Genomic DNA, 19,527 nt, shown 5'->3' with positions numbered 1-19,527 from the left:
AATATGTTGTATACATTAGTAGTATGGATACATTACTAAAAAATGTATACCTACCACTACTTACATCTTATTTAAATGCCATACTTCAATATACAATATTGCGTGTTCATGATTTCAGTGGGTCTATTCTATACACAAGCCTGCTTTGGGTCCGCAAAGGCAGCTAAATATGGTGGAAAAGTATCAAATAATTAACACTTAGTGTGACAATTACAATAAGTTAACCGTCTGAACTGTCAAAACTGTCTATCTCGATCTAAAATTTATCACAACCAAGAGAGGTGCTGTTAAAACATAGTACCTATTGTAACAATTATAACTAAATTATTGTAATTGTCACAATAAGTGTTAATAATTCGATACATTCCTACCCTATTTAGCTGCCGTAGCGGACCGAAAGCAGCCTTGTGTATAGAATAGACCCGCTGATACATTTAAATATATGTACACCCAACAACTTTCAAAATTTACGAATCAAAAAATATTTGGATAAATTAATTAGGTCAGTATGTACCTACCTATAATTCAAATATAATTCGCAAATACGCACGTGTAATTGATAGTCATCGAAGATGTGACGTCCAAAGACAACGGAAGTAAACTAGACATCGCGAACCCGACAAAAAAATTCAGGCCTGGTAAACCTTTTATGTTAATTAATACATTTTGTTTCCAACCAGTGAGCTCAATCTTTTAATGGAAAGATATTTCCGTTATTACTAAGTTTAAATAGGTGTCTATGGTACTGTTCGGTTATACCGGAGCCAGCGGAAAACGCATTTTGAAAATAGCCGATAAACTGGATTATTTGTTAGGTTAACCTAACCAAACCTAACCTAACCTAACCTAACCTAACCTAACCTAACCTAACCCAACCTAACCGAACCTAAACTAACCGAAACTAACAAATAATCCAGTTTATCGGCTATTTTCAAAATGCGTTTTCCGCTGGCTCCGGTATAACCGAACAGTACCGTGTCTATTTCTATATACACCTAATGATTCTCCTCGATTTGCCGCCCTTCGAGTAATTGCCGCCCCCAAGCGACGCTCAATCTGCCTACCCCCACGGGACGTCACTGTAAACATACACTTTACTTCCGTATTTAATTAGTCTGTTGTTTTTTGTATACTTACTACAAATTAGGGCTGTTCCACTTGTGTTCACACATTCTATATTTTGATTTTCAGTTTATCGATGAGCGTCTGGCCTGTATCGTCAATGGCAACACTCACTCGGATGAATTCGAGCATGAATACGCCATTTGGGAGTCTTCCAAGAACTCAAAATCATCCGGTGGCAAACGACTAGCAGCGACTGCCGTAGATCTATTGCGAATTGTTAAAGACAGAGTTAATATTTCTCTTTTATTTCTTTGGTTCCAATTTGAGATGAATGTAAATATCATTACACAACAAAAAGTATTATTTTTAACCATTTCTTTGTGAGTAATGATTTCAATCAGGCAATACCGAACATTAACTGTGGATACAACTTTGCAGTGACGTCATTAGACAAAAGGCCGCTCCATTTTTGTACAGTCTTTTTTATCATCCTTACATGACCCCAATATTTAAGAAATGTGTTGTATGGATAAATTACTAACAAAATATATACCACTAAATCCAATTTAAATGCCACCTCTACTTCAATAAACAATAGTGGGAGTCCACGGTTTCAGATACATTTAAAAATACACCTGACAACTTTCAAAACACGGGAGCTAGGTAAGTACCTATGTAGGTGCCTACCTATAATTCAAAATATAATTCGCAAATCGCACGTGTCATTGCTGGTCATCAAGGACGTGACGTCCAAGGACAACAGAAGTAAACTAGACATCGCGAAACCGACGAAAACGGTACAGTCCTGTTAAAACTTTTATGTGAATTCTTAATTTCCAACCAGTGAGCTGATTTTTTTAATCGAAGGATATTTTCGTTATTAGGTTCTAAGTTAATGTACCTATTTCTATATAATATACCTTATGATTCTCTACGAATTTCCGCCCTTCAAGTGACTGCCGCCCCCAAGCGACGCTTGATCTGCCTACCCCCACGGGATGTCACTGCAACTTTGTCCCGTTATCTAGCGACAGTACAGCCAGTTTATATATCGTCGCGCGATACCTACGCAAACGATGCTGAAACTTAAAAGTTTCTATGCAAAGTCATATTGATTATAAAAAATATATAATTTTGAAAAACATTTATTTCTTTGATTACAGTTTGAGATTGATGTAAATACTTAATATCATTAGGTAAATACCTCCCCAAATTTTTCACAGATTCTTTCAATACAAATATTATTATATGTTGAAGGTAACGTTGTAGGTTTTTGGGTTTCCACCGTGTGTCCTTCTTCCTTCTTTACTCTACGTTTCGAGCTCGTTGCAGAGGCCATTATCGAGAGATGATATCATCTCTTGATCTCATTACATCATCTCTTGATAATGGCCTCTGCAACGAGCCCGAAACGTCGAGTATAGAAGGAAGGACACACGGTGGAATCCCAAAAATCTACTACGATAAAAAAACAACCGTGAAAGCCTCAAATATTATATTTTATAACGTGTTCAACCCGGCAATACAGAAGATTGACGATCGGCTAAAATCAGCCGATGTCTTAAGACTATTCATTAGACGTCTTCCAATTTAGTAGAGTTCATTATTTTCGTATACCTAGGTACTTCAAATTTCAGGTTTCCATAGGTATAACTTTCTTTTGAAATATGAACTCTATAAACCAATGATCAATATTGTACATATTATATCACATACATGACATTCATAGCTTTCTTACATGTATATTTTTTTCCAGACTCAACAGCTCACAGCAGTAGAATCGGTAAGCAAGTCCGCAAATGCCAATGCTTTTTATAAGTTAATTCGCATGTGTTCAGTACACTAATGCGCCTATAGTCTCACACAGGGCTTTTTTTCCATTTAACGCGGTGGAACGGCGTTCCGGAACCTTTTTTCACGGTTTTATTTCAAAATCAATTAAACGAAAAAATATTTGCGCTTAAGTAATTACAATAATAATTCGTTAAAATGATAAAATAAGGTACAGGTGGAAGCCATTTTGAATGTTGGCGTGTTAGTGTTAGTGAAGTAACCGTATAGTTTAAATAGCAAACCTGCGTATGTAACTAGCTTCATACGTATGTCTTTGCGTATTATGATTTTGACAGTTTGACGTTTATCGCATGGCGGCATCTGCGTATATTGTTATTTACTTATTTATTTACTTTAGTCAGTTTGTGTTACGATTACGTGTTGTGCAACTATTTTATATATTATTTAGTGCAACCCCAAGTTTAAATATGAAAAAAAATTCCTGTTATTTCTCAACCACCGGCAGCGGCGCCGATTCCGCAAATAAAAAGCTCAAAACAGTAACAGAAACGATGACAGAAGATATGGAAATATCGGTACATGTATATGTTCCTGAATCATCTCGAGCTGATCTCGGGGATCAAGGTCGAACTCAAAACGATTGGCCAGACTGCTGGTCATTACATTAAAAAAACGATTTTTGCTCAAAAAACGAATGGTTGAACGTACACAAAATGAAACTTGGCTGCACAATTTGCAGAAACGTTGGAACTCTTGGAACTGTAACGACAATGGCAATGAAAATATCCAAAGAATGGGCCAATAATGAAATCACGTATTCTGGGAAAGAGAGGATGCTACAATTGGGGTCACTTTGAAAAAAAAATTTCGATCACAGAGGATCTATTGCACACAAAGCAGCGTTAAAAATCATTTCTGAAGCCAAAAAAAAGCAGATTGAAAATACTTTTTTAAAATCGTTACCTATCTCGCGAAAAAGTAATAACGGCAAACATTTTTCGAACTGCATATAAAGTAGCTAAGGAAAATCAATCATTCAATATGTTTGAAAGTGAAATTAATCTCCAAGAACTAAATGGGATCGAAATGGGTCATATTCTCCATTCCACTAACGCATGTATTAACATTGTAAATCATATATGTGATGAAATGAGAAAAAATGTTTTCAAAGAAATTGTTCAATCGAAAAATATAATTTCTTTGATAATTGATGAGTCTACCACCATAAGCCATAAACCACCCTCATTGTGTATGTTCGATGCTGTGTCGAAAGTGTTGGAATGAATTCACCAATTAATTTGTTTTTGGATTTGATTGAACTTAAAGACGTAACGGCAAAAGGAATATTTGAATTATTACTCCAATCTCTTGATTTATATGGGATGACAGAAGAATATTTAAAAAAATATTTAGTTTCGGTTGCATGCGACGACGCTGCTGTGATGTTAGGTTCTAAAAATGGAGTGAAAAAATTGCTGACAGAAAAATTTCCTTCAATTATAGTTTGGCATTGTACTAATCACAGATTAGAATTATCAGTAAGTGATGTTGTAAAGAAAATTTCAGGGATCAATAGATTCAAATCATTTATTGATAAACTTTATGTTTTATACCACGCGTCGCCGAAAAATAATAGAGATTTGCATTTATGTGCAGAATCACTAGGCGTTGAGGTACTGAAAATCTGAAGAGTTTTAAGTACCCGATGGGTGGCATCTAGTTTTCGTTCAGTTTCGGCTGTGTGGAATAATTATGAATCCCTTGTGCGTCATTTTAAAGAAGCGATGAATGACCCTACAAGAGATAAAAATGACAAGTGTACTTACAGTGGCTTAAAGAACAAAATAACATCAACAGCATTTTTATTGGATCTAGCATTGATGTGCGACGCTCTCCAAGAATTGTCGGAACTTAGTTTGGACCTACAAAATTGCAATGTGAACCTTTACATTGCAAATCGAAAAATAAATGAACTCGTTCAAGTTTTTGAAGAAAGAAAACAGAATTTTGGACCCTATTATAAATGTGCTGCAGCTGCTATAAGCAATCTGCATTTTCGTGGAGTTTTACTTCACGAAAAAGTTTCTAAAAATGATCCTCCTATTGATCCGAAAATATTTTATTCCACGTTGAAAACGTCAATTGAAAAAAGGCTGCTAGATAATAAAGATGTTGAGTTTGCTCTTTGGGCTCGCGTACCTACTTGACCAAAAATATTGGCCTGAAGACATTGATAATCGGTTGACATTTGGAGAGATGGAAATTAGAAACATTTCGATCAGGCTACAACTAGATGAACGAGAAATGATTCGTGGATTTCGCGAATACATTCTCGAAAAGACATATTCTGAAAAACTCTTGCGTTTGGTATATGCTCTGAATTCTATTCCCATTTCTTCAAGTGAATGTGAACGGGGGTTTTCGCAAATGAATCTTATTATTACCCCAACAAGAGCTTCGTTAAACACTAAAACAGTTTCGGCACTCTTGTTTATCAAACTCGTGGGACCACCCTTGACACTTTTCGATCCTTCAAAATATGTTGATAGGTGGTTACTTAAAGGAAGACATTCGTCCTTAGACTCTAACACTAAGAAAAGGAATCGAGATGATGTATCAGACGAGAATTGGCAAAAACTTTGGAAATCACTCTAAACTTTTATTCAAGTTCATAAATAAATACATTACATATGTATTTACAATTATATTTTAGATTTAGTCTTATTTAGTTTTATTTGTACAATATATTTCAAATATAATGTATGTATTTTATTGTTTCTGTAGCTTTGTTTTGACTAAAATAAAAAATTATCGTAAAAATCAACCTTTTTTTGTTCGCTTCGTGGCATAGCTCCTTTAAATTTCATTTAAATGACATTTGAATATAATTTTATTTAGTAAAAAGCTTGACATGAAGTGAGTTCCGGCACCTTTTTTTTTTAAAAATAGCCCTGGTCTCACATCACGAACCCTATTAATTTGTTGAAGTATCCATACATTGTAAGACTCTGAAATACTTACTAATATTAATAATTACAGAAATACTTAAGAATGTAATTATTCTTGCATTCGATCTAGTAGCATGAAGCTACATAAAATGACTCATTCTGGTCCTCTACTATTCATCCCCATAATCACTTTCCATAAATAAAAATACTTAATGATTAACTAACATAGATAATGTGATTCTAAACTGATAGATTCAGTCTGCAAACCCGGTGCAATCTGACACTATATTAATTCTACTGCGATTGTGTGTTATTTAATATTTAAATGAATTTCTTTTCGTAGGTTCGCCAAGGTGGTCGTGATGTCAAGCAAGCGATCCAAGATATCAAACCTCGCATAGAGACGACATGGCAAAACGCGAGATCCAAATTAAGATTGAAAAAGAACACATCCAGGTAATTTATATCACTCTTTACAATCAAATGTGCATTCATTGAGCAATCATATCAATATAAAATCGATGCCAAAAGATGTCAATATCGCAAAATACCTGATCCACGCTGATAATGAAGAGGATGACATCCTGGTAGTCCAGTGTGATCAATACACTTTGCAGCAGACACGAACAAGAATGTTTTTAAATTAAACTATTTCATGTCACATATGCATCTAGCTACACCTGCTTATCTCTTCGCTCCGATAAGCGGCATTCTAAAGAAAAATTCATGATAGCAATAATTACCGATGTTGCAGGGTAATTTGCGAGATCGTATTTAAAATTATATGGTCAACCAATATTCTTACATCTTTTGTTTTTATTTACCTACTTATTACTTACTACCTTCCAAAAAAATACAACAAAACAGAAACAATAATTATTCACAATGATAAATGTATGTCTTTCTTTCAGACTATTTTCTCACCTCTCTGACGATGTCGATGTCGATGCCTTGAATATGCCCGGTACCTCCCAGATGCTTGACCATCCTGGAACGTTATCCGACTTCATGACCCAATCGCATGTAGATGTTTTAGGAGAATCTTCGGACTCCTTGACACAGTCACTGGATTTCGCCACAATTTCCACACAGAACAGTTCTTCTAACTCAAGCCTTGAATTGTCATTTGGGTCTCTGCCTCGGTGCCTCTCTCCCCTACGCGTGCCAATGGTGATATATTATTTATTATCAATTAAATTTAATTCATAACTAAAGATGTTGAAAACAAACATTTTTTCTAGAAGTACTTTATAAAGATGGGACTTAAATGTATGAGATTGAAGCAAAAAAAATTACCTCTGGTCCACTGATGCAATTAGCCACAAGTGACTCCGCATACTGAGAAGCCCACCTACCGATTTATGTTTTCATTATAATACAGCAAATCATGTTTTCTGAAACCATTTCGTCTCAATTTTTGTGTATGAAACCATTAATTATTTGTAATATTGACCCTAATGCCAATAAAAGATATTTGACTTCAAAACTTTGCACCGCCACAAGTCAGCTGAAAAATGCCTTAAGGGCAGACATGCTCAGCGTAGGTCAAAATGGAGCTTTTATTTTATTTTCAAAGCATAATCCTGGACATTCCTTAAACGTTGTAGATAATATATTTATATAATTTTGAAGCCTTATTATCCTTTATATTTATTTTAAACATTTGATGACTGCATAAAGTATTTTTATTACATAAAATAGTATTCTTTTAAAACTCTCGCTCTAATGTTTTAGAATATAGTCATATTTCAGTGCATGCATGTGCAGTGGTGTTAAGATTTTTTAAATTTATTAATTTTTAAACGCATTTATAAAACCATTAGTATAATTTATGTCGACATTATTATAGTGAAATATTTCTGATAGAAAATTATATTAATAATCTCTGTGATCCCAAATTTGACAAGAATTAGGCATTTTATTATTCAAAAAATGGGCAAGATTAACACATTTGAAGATAATTCTAAAGATACTTATTATAAGCTATGTCTTTGACCATTTAAGTGTGATAAACATCTTACGAATAATGATTGCTTTATATTAATTATTGACCTAAGAATATGGTAGTGTTTTTTTGAAATACGCCATTTCTTTTGGCATTTCCCAGTGGTTAAGCTACAACATACGGCCGTAGCCATAAATTGACAATCTAAAACAGAAGTAGGGAGTATGATCATGATAACGCGCGCGGGTACAACGTTTAAAGAATGTCCGGGATCATGCTTTTAAAATGCAATAAAAGCTCCATTTTGACCTACGCTGAGCATGTATCCCCCTTAACACTGCATACCCTTCGATTTGCAGCCCAGCGTAGAGGCCTTCAATCTTACCCAAGATGTTGATCAGTTCACACCTACGACGCAACGAGATCTGGACCTTTTGAGAGAGTACGAAATCGATTTTGAAAATTTCAAAATATTCCGCGACGACTAGCCGCCTTCGAAAAGCCCATCGCACATTTGAGAATGAAATCGGCTACGTGAACTTTAACAATTCCAGTGATTTATGACTAATTTTCTACTACTAATTTTAAGATGTTTGTTTTTATTTATCCAGTATTTAGTTACCAATGTATTATTTATTTCACAACGTTTTTCTTAGCTCGTATTCTTATTTGTCCGGTGGTTGTTTGTCCGGTACAAATCTTGCAATCGATTTTTAACTAACTTCCCGACTAGCTAGACACTTGAAACTTTTAGAATATTGATGTACACATTTTTTTAAATACTTTCAGTCATGTTTAAGTAGAATTGAATTCATTTTCAGTTAATTCTGTTTTGTATGAAAAGTTATTTCGACACCATTATTGGTTGCTAGGGCTCTGGGGTCCTAGCAACTAAATTATCAATATGTACGTGCGTTACCATGGAAATCAATATGACATGTCAAGTACAAATTTTTTTGATCGTTTATGCTAGTCAAGTCAAGTTTATATGTTTCAACAGAGAATTTAAAAACGTTGTAAGTAGGTATATAAAAAGATCTTTATATATTGTAATTATTTCAATGCAATGTATTGTTATTTTTAATATTCCCGGAGTACTTGTTCCTTACTAACTGAAACTGCAGTCACTGTGTTTTCTGCCGGAAGAATTTTTGTTTTTCTAATTTGTTTCAGAATATTAAAAAATGGCAATTTATTCTGTAGTTATTGTAGGTCTCGTAAGAAAAATATTGATATGTAAATTCACATATTAGCAAATATGTCTGCTTCGATTTCCAAGATATATTATTAATAATGTACCTACTGATAGAGAACATATTTATTCGATCACATTGCAGCTTTTTTCTTATTTATGCCACACGTACCAGAGTAATGTTTAAGAGTAGGGGAAAAAAAAGATTCAAATTTTTTTAATTTAAATTTTTCGAGATTATTTATATAAAGTTATTTAATAATTATAACCAAAGTTTACAGGGGTGAAAAGAAACTAAACGCACAAACAAGACTGTACGGCTGTGATTTAGGAACTTTGTAAAATATAAAATATTTTTGGGTTTTAGGCAATGACATTTATATGGAGGAAGCATCTGGAAAAAAATGATACTCACTTTTTGGTCGGGTCTGCCGAATGGCATAATCTATTCTAACGCCATTACAATTAAGTTGATATTGCTATAAATTCACGATGCGTGATATCGCATAATGGAAATTGCGTGACGTCTACCTATACATGTGCGAATGTGAATTTACTTGCTAGCTACTGTATTGAGTGCGTTGTCCATCAATAATGTCATTGGTTTCAGGCGATAAAGCTCTAACTGAATTCTGGAATCGACCAAAATATAAATAATATTACCCTCACGATTTTTATAAATACTAGTTATTATTAGGCGACACGGCTTACATGATCTCGGCCTCTATTCTAGTGATTTATGATGAATTCCATACTAATTTATGATTTATTATAATGTTATTATTGTATACAAGAATCTTTGCTCAATATTAAATGAAAATGTTATGATCATTATTGGATTTCCAAACATAGTGTTTAAATCATCAATATTATTTGTAGAAACTATAGTCGCTATGTTTTCTGCTCGGAGATTTTTTGTTTCTGAACGGTTTACTAATTTTCTTCGATTGCATTTTGCATAGGTACTATACAACTTTTCTTTCAAAGAAGTGCCATATTGGTAATTGTAGATCTCGATGGAGAATGAAGAACTGATATTAGGTATATTAAAGAATTAATTAAGTTAGCATTTACTTGGTAGAATTCCATTTTACAAGAAATGAAAAAAATAATTAATATTAAATTTACAGGTTTTTTAAAAAGGTTTTGTCGATAGCTATTTCGGTTGTAACACCATTATCAAGACTATTCAGATAGGCCGTTTCCTATGCTTAAATACTATACGTATAGATAGAGATAGAATACATTTTCTTATTCGTTCCAACAATATTATGAATTTGTACACTTATTATTAATTGTAATATTATTAATACTTTGAAAACCCTAAGTGGGTTTTTTAATGGATATCAATATTTACAAAAATTTATCAAAAGTACAATGTTCGAGTGCTTTCTTGACATTATTAATCAATTAAAATATTATTAGTATAATTGTATTAATCATGTGCTTAAATTATATTCAATAGTGGCGACGAATGCATTACCAAATGTTCATTTATAATTATGTGATTACTTTTGGATAATTCGCGATTAATTTCAAACCTGTAGAATTTAATATTACTTAATTATATTTTCATTTCTTGTTTATCAAAGAAAATTTAATAAACATTGTGATAGGTAGCCAGTAAATATACGTACTTCCATTTCCAAGATATATCAATAAATTTATTTATATTTAGTTATTCTTATTTAATCTATAGGTGCCAAAGTAATGTTTATTTAGAAGAGTGATATTTAACGTTCTTTACTCTTGTTGTGTTATTTAATATAAAATTTATATGGTTAAGTAAAGTTTAGTGTTCACTATACCGACAGGTCAAATGAAAGACCAAAGATATCAAAATAATAATAATTCTCACGTTTGATGACTGATTTAGTAGTAATTTAGTAAAAAAAAATATAATTATGAACAAAACAATAAATTTACCGATTCCAACAAATTGCCATCGCATTTTGAAAGATTTAGAGAAATATCAGTATTTTATTTCAATGGTATCAATACGTGAGTTTCTGACCTTCGTGAAATGAAATCACTAGAATTATTGATGCGTATTAATTATAATTAACTATTTCTTTTAATCAACGAATAATTCACAAGATTTAAGAATGTACCATTCTGATTATTGAACATACATAATTTTGAAAAACACTTTCTGAGATAGTATATTATAACCAAGAGAAAAAATCTTTTTGAAAAAAGTAAGCCACCCCGGCAGGGATCGAACCCTGCATCTCATGAGTTTACTCCATGTCCATTGCATTTAACTATATGCTACAAGGCGACGTACTAATTGCGACAAATTTTAACTATTGGCCTTTTTAATACCTAGTCATCAGCGTTCTTTTAAATCAAGCTACTATCCATACAGCTTACGGGCCGCACAAAATTGTGTTTTTGATAATAACTTTTCAAATGAAAATTAACACGTTAATAATTACAAAATTAATTAAAAGGGCCCGTAAGCATTGTCTTGATAAGACTTACAGGCTGCCATCTCAGGCTTAATAATTATTATAGCACATAAGAGGCGTCTAATTCCAAAAAGCGATAAATCTACATTAGGTCAAGTCAAGAAAAAAATATGCACGTATTCTTTGTATAATTTTACACAATATGTATTGATCTATAAATTCCAAAGCGCGATATAACCCAACAAAAAATAATGTTTTAATTCTTGATTTATTACAAAAAGCCCCTATTCCGTGTTTCATATTATTCTTTATGGCTTGGTTGATTTCGCGCGTGTTTAAGTCAGCCAATAAGGGAACGTTCAATACTGAAAAGGGCGTCTTCCATGCTGTAGCATCTGGTAAACTCATGAAATTGCCACGGAAATATGTGCCTTATGCGGAATAAATTAAAAAGTGAGGTACAAGTAGTGCTACGTTTAAGTTGGTCGTTGAGTCAATTAAAGACAAGGAAATTTGCACTTGTACAGCATATATTATTATGAATTACTTTATGGGTTTATTTGAAAAGTATTGTTATTCTTCAATTCACAATATTTTTTTGTTGGAACCCATTGCGAAATGAATATATTTTGTATGTGCCAAAAGTATTAAAAATCTTTATCAGCAAATACCTTCATTGTTTTATTCAAGTATCCATATTGTCTACAAAGACATCTCTACCTGGATCACCCGATGTTGAAATTAAATTTTTAGCGCGTTTCCGAGCTTCACCTTCTGTCATGTTTTATCTTATATAAATAACACACCATTGGTAATTAAAAAAGCTATGTTTACGCTATTTGGTGGTGGTTTTTACGCTGTTTGGTGGTGGTTGGTGGCGCTTTTCTTGAAAGTAGGTATGGTCTTATGGCCCTTCAAAAGGTTCACAAACACAGAAGGTTCAAAATAAATATTTGAGGGTCTTTTTTTGAAGCTGTGTGGAGTCTATCCATGGCTTTATCCGGTAGATAAAGGTATACTTACATACTGTAGCTTGAAAGTTAAAAGATAACTTTATTAGGCTACGTATTTTTTACTACTAACTTATACTCAGTTTAATCTCAGTCAATTTAAACAAACAATTATTACACATAAAAACTATTTATCTTAAATAATAAACATATTACTTATACAATTTTTATCTCATGATTTATTCAAATTGGAAAAATATTGAAGTCCTATCATTTTACATTACCTATATCATTATTTTCAATATATTTATTAAATAATATAATATATTTCATGACAATGAGATTATATGTAGAAATATGTAACTAATGAAATACCCAAATAGCTCATTGTTTGTACCTGATTTGATTAAAAATCTTAACATTAATTCAGTTATTTATAATATCTATTCTACATGGCAGAGATTTAAAGACGCGAATGTCAACCACTGCCCGTGGTTCGCAACATTTTTTTTTTGAACTACATTAAAGATTAAAATTTGATTACAGACTACATTACATTGCGTATATAATTTACTGCAAACGAGGGGTTATTATAGTATAATTGGATTGTCAGGCAGACAGTCAGCTAAAAATATAGTTTTAACGCATAATGCACATGATATAGTATAAATAAAACTGTTTTATTCTCATATTTTGTGTAATTTAATGCACTCAAAAAAACACTATTCTGAGTATTTGGTGATTTCAACAATACTAAAACGTTACAATTTTCATGTAATATTGTTGATGCCATACGTACAGAATTTAAATGGTCTCATTCATACGATATTCTGAATGAATTTAGGACGCTTATGTTTTTTTTTTATAAAACCTAATGAAATTACCAAAATATTTTATATGAGTCAATATGAGTTAATTTGTGTGCTTTCATCCTACCAGTAGATATACATGTGTAATCACATTCGATACATTTAACCCGATCCGTGCCATGGACGAATTAACTCGCCAAAGCATGTATGTCGCGACAGCCACGGACGAATATATTCGCGAGTTCTTGTAAACGTTATAACTTCTGAATAAACATTCTGTGTATATTTTCTAAACAATATTTATCATTTTAGTGTGAAAATATTCACGATAATCTTGATAAACATGTTGTGTTGCTAAGTTTTCACAAATGTTTATCATTCCGTTCTTATTTCATATTTTATAAAGGATTTAATTTATTCCGAAAATAGCTGGCATACCTTTTGCTGTTTTTTTCCCGAATGTGTAAAGTTATGTGATTTCATGTTACCGGACGTTATACGCGAGAAATTACTTATATCACATTTAAACCTCTTTTTAACATTAAAACATTTTATATATTTTTATCACACCCGATGTAATACATGAATAATAACACTATCACAAGTAAATATCTTTTCACGAGAATTCCTCATTTTTCCATCGAGACAGATATTAATGAATACAGGTGGAATTACATAGGGCAAACATAAGTGAATTTTCACCAGAATAAATCATTTTGAGTAATTTCATTTTACGCTGATGTAAAACATGAGTAATCACAATGTTCACAATTAAATGACTTTTCATCCGAATGAGTTTATTTGTGTACTTTCGTGTTATCAGATGTTATACACGAGAAATCAGAATGATCACGATGTAAATGGCTTTTCACCAGAATGCCAAATTTTGTGATGTTTCATCATATAGGAGAAATAACATTAGCCACATGTATGTGGCTATTCACCAGAATGAGTCATTTTGTGTAATCTTATCTCACAAGTGTTAAACATAAGTGATTAGATTATACACATTTAAACGACTGCACTGGAGTGAGTTAATTTGTGTACTTTCATATTACCAGATGTTGTACACGAGTAATCACATTGATCACATTTAAATGGTTTTTCACCAGAATGAGTCATTTTATGTACTTTCAACGAACTAGATGCTATACAAGAATGATTACAGACGTCACATCTAAATGGCTTTTCACCTGAATGAGTCATTTTGTGTATTTTCATATCAGAAGATCTTATACAAGAGTAAGTACACTGGTCACATTTAAATGGCTTTTCGCCAGAATGAATCATTTTGTGTATTTTAATCGTATCAGATGTTTTAGAAGTGTAATTACATTGGTCACATTTAAATGGTCTTTCACCGGAATGAGACATCTTGTGTATTTTCATATTACGAGATGTTATACAAGAGTAATGACATTGTTCACATTTAAACGGCTTTTCACCGGAATGAGTCATTTTGTGTTTTTTCATATAACTAGATGTCATACAAGAGTAATTACATTGGTCACATTTAAATGGCTTTTCACCAGAATGACTCATTTTATGATTTTTCATTGAACATGGTGTCTTACAAGAGTAATTACATTTGTCACAATTTAATGGTTTTTTACCAGAATGAGTCAACTTGTGACTTTCCATCAAACGTGATGTCATACAAGAGTAATTACATTGAACACATTCAAATAATCTTTCACCAGAATGTGACATTTTATGTATTTTCATATTACGAGATGTTATACAAGAGTAATTACAGTGGTCACATTTAAATGGCTTTTCAGTGGAATGAGTTATTTTGTGTTTTTTCATATAACGAAATGTTATACAAGAGTACGTACACTGGTCACATTTAAACGGTTTTTCAACGGAATGAGTCATTTTGTGTGACTTAATCCTCTCAGATGTTTTAGAAGAGTAATTACATTGGTCACATTTAAATGGTCTTTCACCAGAATGAGACATTATGTGTATTTTCATATTACGAGATGTTATACAAGAGTAATTACACTGGTCACATTTAAACGGTTTTTCAACGGAATGAGTCATTTTGTGTGATTTAATCCTCTCAGATGTTTTAGAAGAGTAATTACATTGGTCACATTTGAATGGTTTTTCACCAGAATGCGACATTGTGTGTATTTTCATATTACGAGATGTTATACAAGAGTAATTACACTGGTCACATTTAAATGGTTTTTCACCGGAATGAGTCATTTTGTGATTTTTCATTGAACGAAATGTGACACAAGAGTAATTACAATTGTTACATTTAAATTGTTTTTCAGAAGAATATGTCATTTTGTTATTTTTTATCGAACCAGATGTCATACAAGAGTTATTACACTGGTCACTTTTAAATGGCTTTTCATCAGAATGATGTATTTTACCTTTTCTTTTGTTCATTTTGTTCAGATTTTTGAAATTATTTTGAAGGCATAAGCAATTTTCAGTTTTATCCGCTGTTGATTTTTCATGACACGCTTTGTGAAGCTTCAATAGAGACAGCGATGCAAAAAAATCAAAACAAAAACTGCACACAAAATTTTCCTTATTAAATGATTTTTTCTCTAATTTTAAAACAGCTATTAATAAATCGGGATCTGTGACGGTAGATTGTAAATGGTTACAGTTAGCAGTGCATCTGACTATATTAGTAATCGTCTCATATACGCCCAATTCTTTTTTAATGTCTTGATAGTCAATCTGTATTTCATGGTATGGTTTTTGTACTTCTATGATCCTCTCTGGCAATCCTAGACTAGCAGAATAGGGGATGGTAGTGGTTGCAGGATTCAACTAAAAGAAGGTAAAGAATGGCATTGACAAATAGGCAAACAAATAAAATCAAACATCTTAAAGAGAATATTACGTTGGAATCTTGACATGCAGAAAGGATAGAATTTAAAGGAAGAAGATGTTGATAACTTAAATCAGAATGTTAGTAGATTATTTTAAATAAATATATTGTATATGACTGATTTCCAGGTTTGCATTCGGAATAAAAGCAACTAGGTTGAGGGTAATCATAATTGCTTTGCTTTATATCCTCTTGCACAATCTTATTACCTGAGTCAACCCGCTCGAAATCGGTCTCAAATTTTAGAGTGGTCGGGTATTTTGAAGATATCTATAAAAATACATTGATATGCGTTCCTCTACCATCCATCCGATTACGATGAAACTTTGGTCAGTTGTTGTGTGCAAGCCCGCGAAAAAATTAAAAAATCCATCTTCTTCTTCATTCTATTTTCTTTTATTCGTATGGTTCCTATACCATTCATCCGATTGCGATGAAACTTTGGTGAATTGTTGTGTGCAAACCTCGAAGGTTTCTGAATTAGTACAATTATTATCTTCTTGTTATATTCGTATACGTTCCTATACCATTCATCCGATTGCATTGAAACTTTGGTCAGTTGTTATGCGCACACCCGCAAAGGTTTCTGAATTAGTACAACCATCGTCATCTTCTTCTTCTATTTTATCTTCTTCTATTCGTATGTGTTACTATACCATTAATGCGATTGCTATGAAACTTTCGTTAGTTGTGCGCACACCCGTGAAGGTTTCTAAATTAGTGCAACCATGTTCTTCTTTTTTTATATCTTTTTCTATTCGTATGCGATCCTATACCAAATTTGTAAAATCCATGCTTCTCACACGGACAGCTGTATTTGCCCTACTCACGCGTTGGTACATCTTCCGATTTATTTGTGTACGCAATAGATGGAAAAACAAAAAAAATATTATGTATCCAAACGCACTTCAATAAACAGAATTAAAACATAAACACTTTATTTCTTTGAGTGGCATTGCAACGCACGCCGGGTACTTGCTAGTAATATTATAAAAAAAGGTTAAATATTTTTGAAAATAAAATAGGTAGATATACTATGAGTATTAAAAGAGAGATACCTTCAAATATAAAAGGAGATGAAACATACAAAGCTACTACTAATAAAATAAGTGTTTTTTAAAGGAATAAACTATGATTATGTAAGTACGCAATAAAAAAGGTTAGGTACATGTAAATTGTACGTAAAACATTTCACCGTGAGCTCTCTTATTGGAAAGAGTTGACTGTTTACTATACGGTCTCCAATTTTGTTAGATTAAAATGAACATTAATTCAATTTTCATAGCTGATTTTGACAAAATTCGTGAATTCAAGAATGAAAACTGTTACGTTTTCAAATGGTCCCCATTTGGGGATGGCTCTGTAAATCTGGAGAGACCCAAATTTGTACCAAATCGACAAACAGTAAGGGTTGATTACGAAAATAAATAATAATAAAGCCGGCAATGCCGTAAATTGCGGCCGTTTAAAAATATCTGCAACGTCGCAATTGTCGCCGTTTTCGACAGCGCTTTTCGCTAGGAGCAAAACATAAAATGGCAGGCAATACGCGGCAGATGGCCAGACTGTAAACATTGTTAACTCGCGATACGTATAATATAAATTATTAAAAATGAAACCATTACTATATATTAACCCAAATAAAACTCGTCGATTCTGATCACAATTCCGGTGTGCTATTTTTCCATCTCCAAGTCCCGAATCCAGACGAAAAACCATACAAAGAAACAAAGTGACAGCACCTTTTCACACTTAGAAAATGAAGGGAGATGACAAAACCTAACCTAAAAAAATTATCCAGTATAACAGCTATTTTCAAAATTTGTTTGCTGCTAGCTTCCTGTTAAGTGTAAACCGACAAGAATCGCGCATTGTTTAGAGATGAATTTTATGTCAGTACCTACTATACGCACTTCATACGTACAAGTTTCCGGACACGAATAAAAATATTGTGCTCGATTCAAATTGAAGTAGGTCGCTTACAGGAAGATCCTACATATTTAAAATAAATTAAATCTTGTAGGTATTGTATGTAGGTAAGCACCTGATTTACTGGCTCGCATTCTGAATATGAGCAACCAGGTTGCGGATCACTATCTTTGACAAATTCTTCTTTGAAATCAACTCGAAGAGGATCAATCTCAGTTTTAACATTGCCAAGGTTGGTTACAGGGCTCTGAAACACAAGACAGAAGGTATTTTATAATACGTGTTTACACATATTTTATTATTATTATGCGATGAGCCAGCGCCATCTTTAGATTAATAAAGCCTGAGCATATCTTTTTGCATAAGCAACGAGTGGTCCACTGTTCAGCTGTCAAAATAAGATCCCAGATTGCTTGACATATTGATTCGCCCTTTCTCGTTTCAAATTGAATTATAAAAAAATCTCAGACACATATATTAATAAATTATAAATAATATATTTATTCATCAGTTATTCATCAGTTCTCAAAGTCAGACTAGTCCTTCACACAAAAACTGGTACCTAGTAATATCGATTTTCAAAAAATATGTAGCATTGATATATATGCATTACATTTGTAGAAAGTGTGTTAATGCTAGGCAGTGTATTATTTATCATGTAACTTATCTATTCAAATCAAACCATTCCCTGTGACGCGTCAGTATGAGCACTCTATAGAACAATGACAGGTCATCCATAGACAACAACGGGAGGGGCGGAAAAAGTAGGACCAGTCGTTGTGAACGTACCGGCTTTCTATTTGAGTCGGCAATGGCTGAGCAGAAACACACGGACGTTTCTGTATGTGACTTATTACCACGGTTCGATACTGACTACCTAGCTATTATTAATTAACGTTCAGCAGTAGAGTTGACTTCATGTGAATGAAAGTAGAAAACCAGCGGCCACAAAGACGCAGAACCTATAGCTAGGTAGATACCTACATACCTAGTCAAATAATCGTTATGAAGTGTCAATACAACGATGTATAATTTATTACATGTTTCAGTTAATAAGGTCCAATGTATCATGCAACTGTTTTATTTGCAACAGTAAGAAACCACTTCAATGTAGAATAAACACAATTTACAATGATTAATAAGTTTGGAAAACCTTACCTCAATAGTGCTGTTGGCATCGTAAGCATTCTCCTGCTTTATACAAATGTTTGGAACCGGATTGTTTGGATGGATTATTGGCACATCAAACCATTGCTGCACTTCCTTATCATCTTCAAAAGCATCTAGTTCACGTTTTATATCCATTTTACGAAGTTTAATTGACGCAAAAATCTAACAAGAATCGGTAAGTAGAGTGACAGACGTGACAATAGACAATTGACTAAAAATAAAGTCATCTCTCGGCCATAGACACTTTTTTGCCATAGATATTTTATTAAAATAAGAAGATGAACATAGGAAAACTATAAATGAAATTTATGGCTGACGCATACTGCTTTCCACCGATAAGACTAATCGGGATCTGAAGTCTTTTAATTTACCGAAGAAACATGAATTATTTGAAAACACGTCACGTTACCTATATTTATAATTAAGTACCTATGTCTTATAGCAATCAATCCGATAG

At 32.8% G+C, this 19,527-nt stretch overlaps 1 long non-coding RNA gene across 1 annotated transcript; it reads right to left on the bottom strand.

Annotated features, from left to right (window-relative positions):
• Nucleotides 1–15,532: 15,532 nt before the first annotated feature.
• On the bottom strand, nt 15,533–19,283 carry LOC147076093 (uncharacterized). The gene is made up of 3 exons (XR_015069560.1): nt 19,059–19,283; nt 18,016–18,147; nt 15,533–15,910 (listed from the first exon to the last, which is right to left on the bottom strand). It is a non-coding gene; the product is annotated as an uncharacterized LOC147076093 (long non-coding RNA).
• Nucleotides 19,284–19,527: the final 244 nt, after the last annotated feature.

Source organism: Rhyacophila brunnea, unplaced genomic scaffold (assembly GCF_057557595.1).
Source record: "Rhyacophila brunnea isolate RB1 unplaced genomic scaffold, BYU_Rbru_1.0 scaffold_13, whole genome shotgun sequence".
Classification (NCBI taxonomy): Eukaryota; Metazoa; Arthropoda; class Insecta; order Trichoptera; family Rhyacophilidae; genus Rhyacophila; species Rhyacophila brunnea.
The sequence above is the reverse complement of the archived record's forward strand: the minus strand, read 5'-3'. Positions and strand labels throughout refer to the sequence as shown.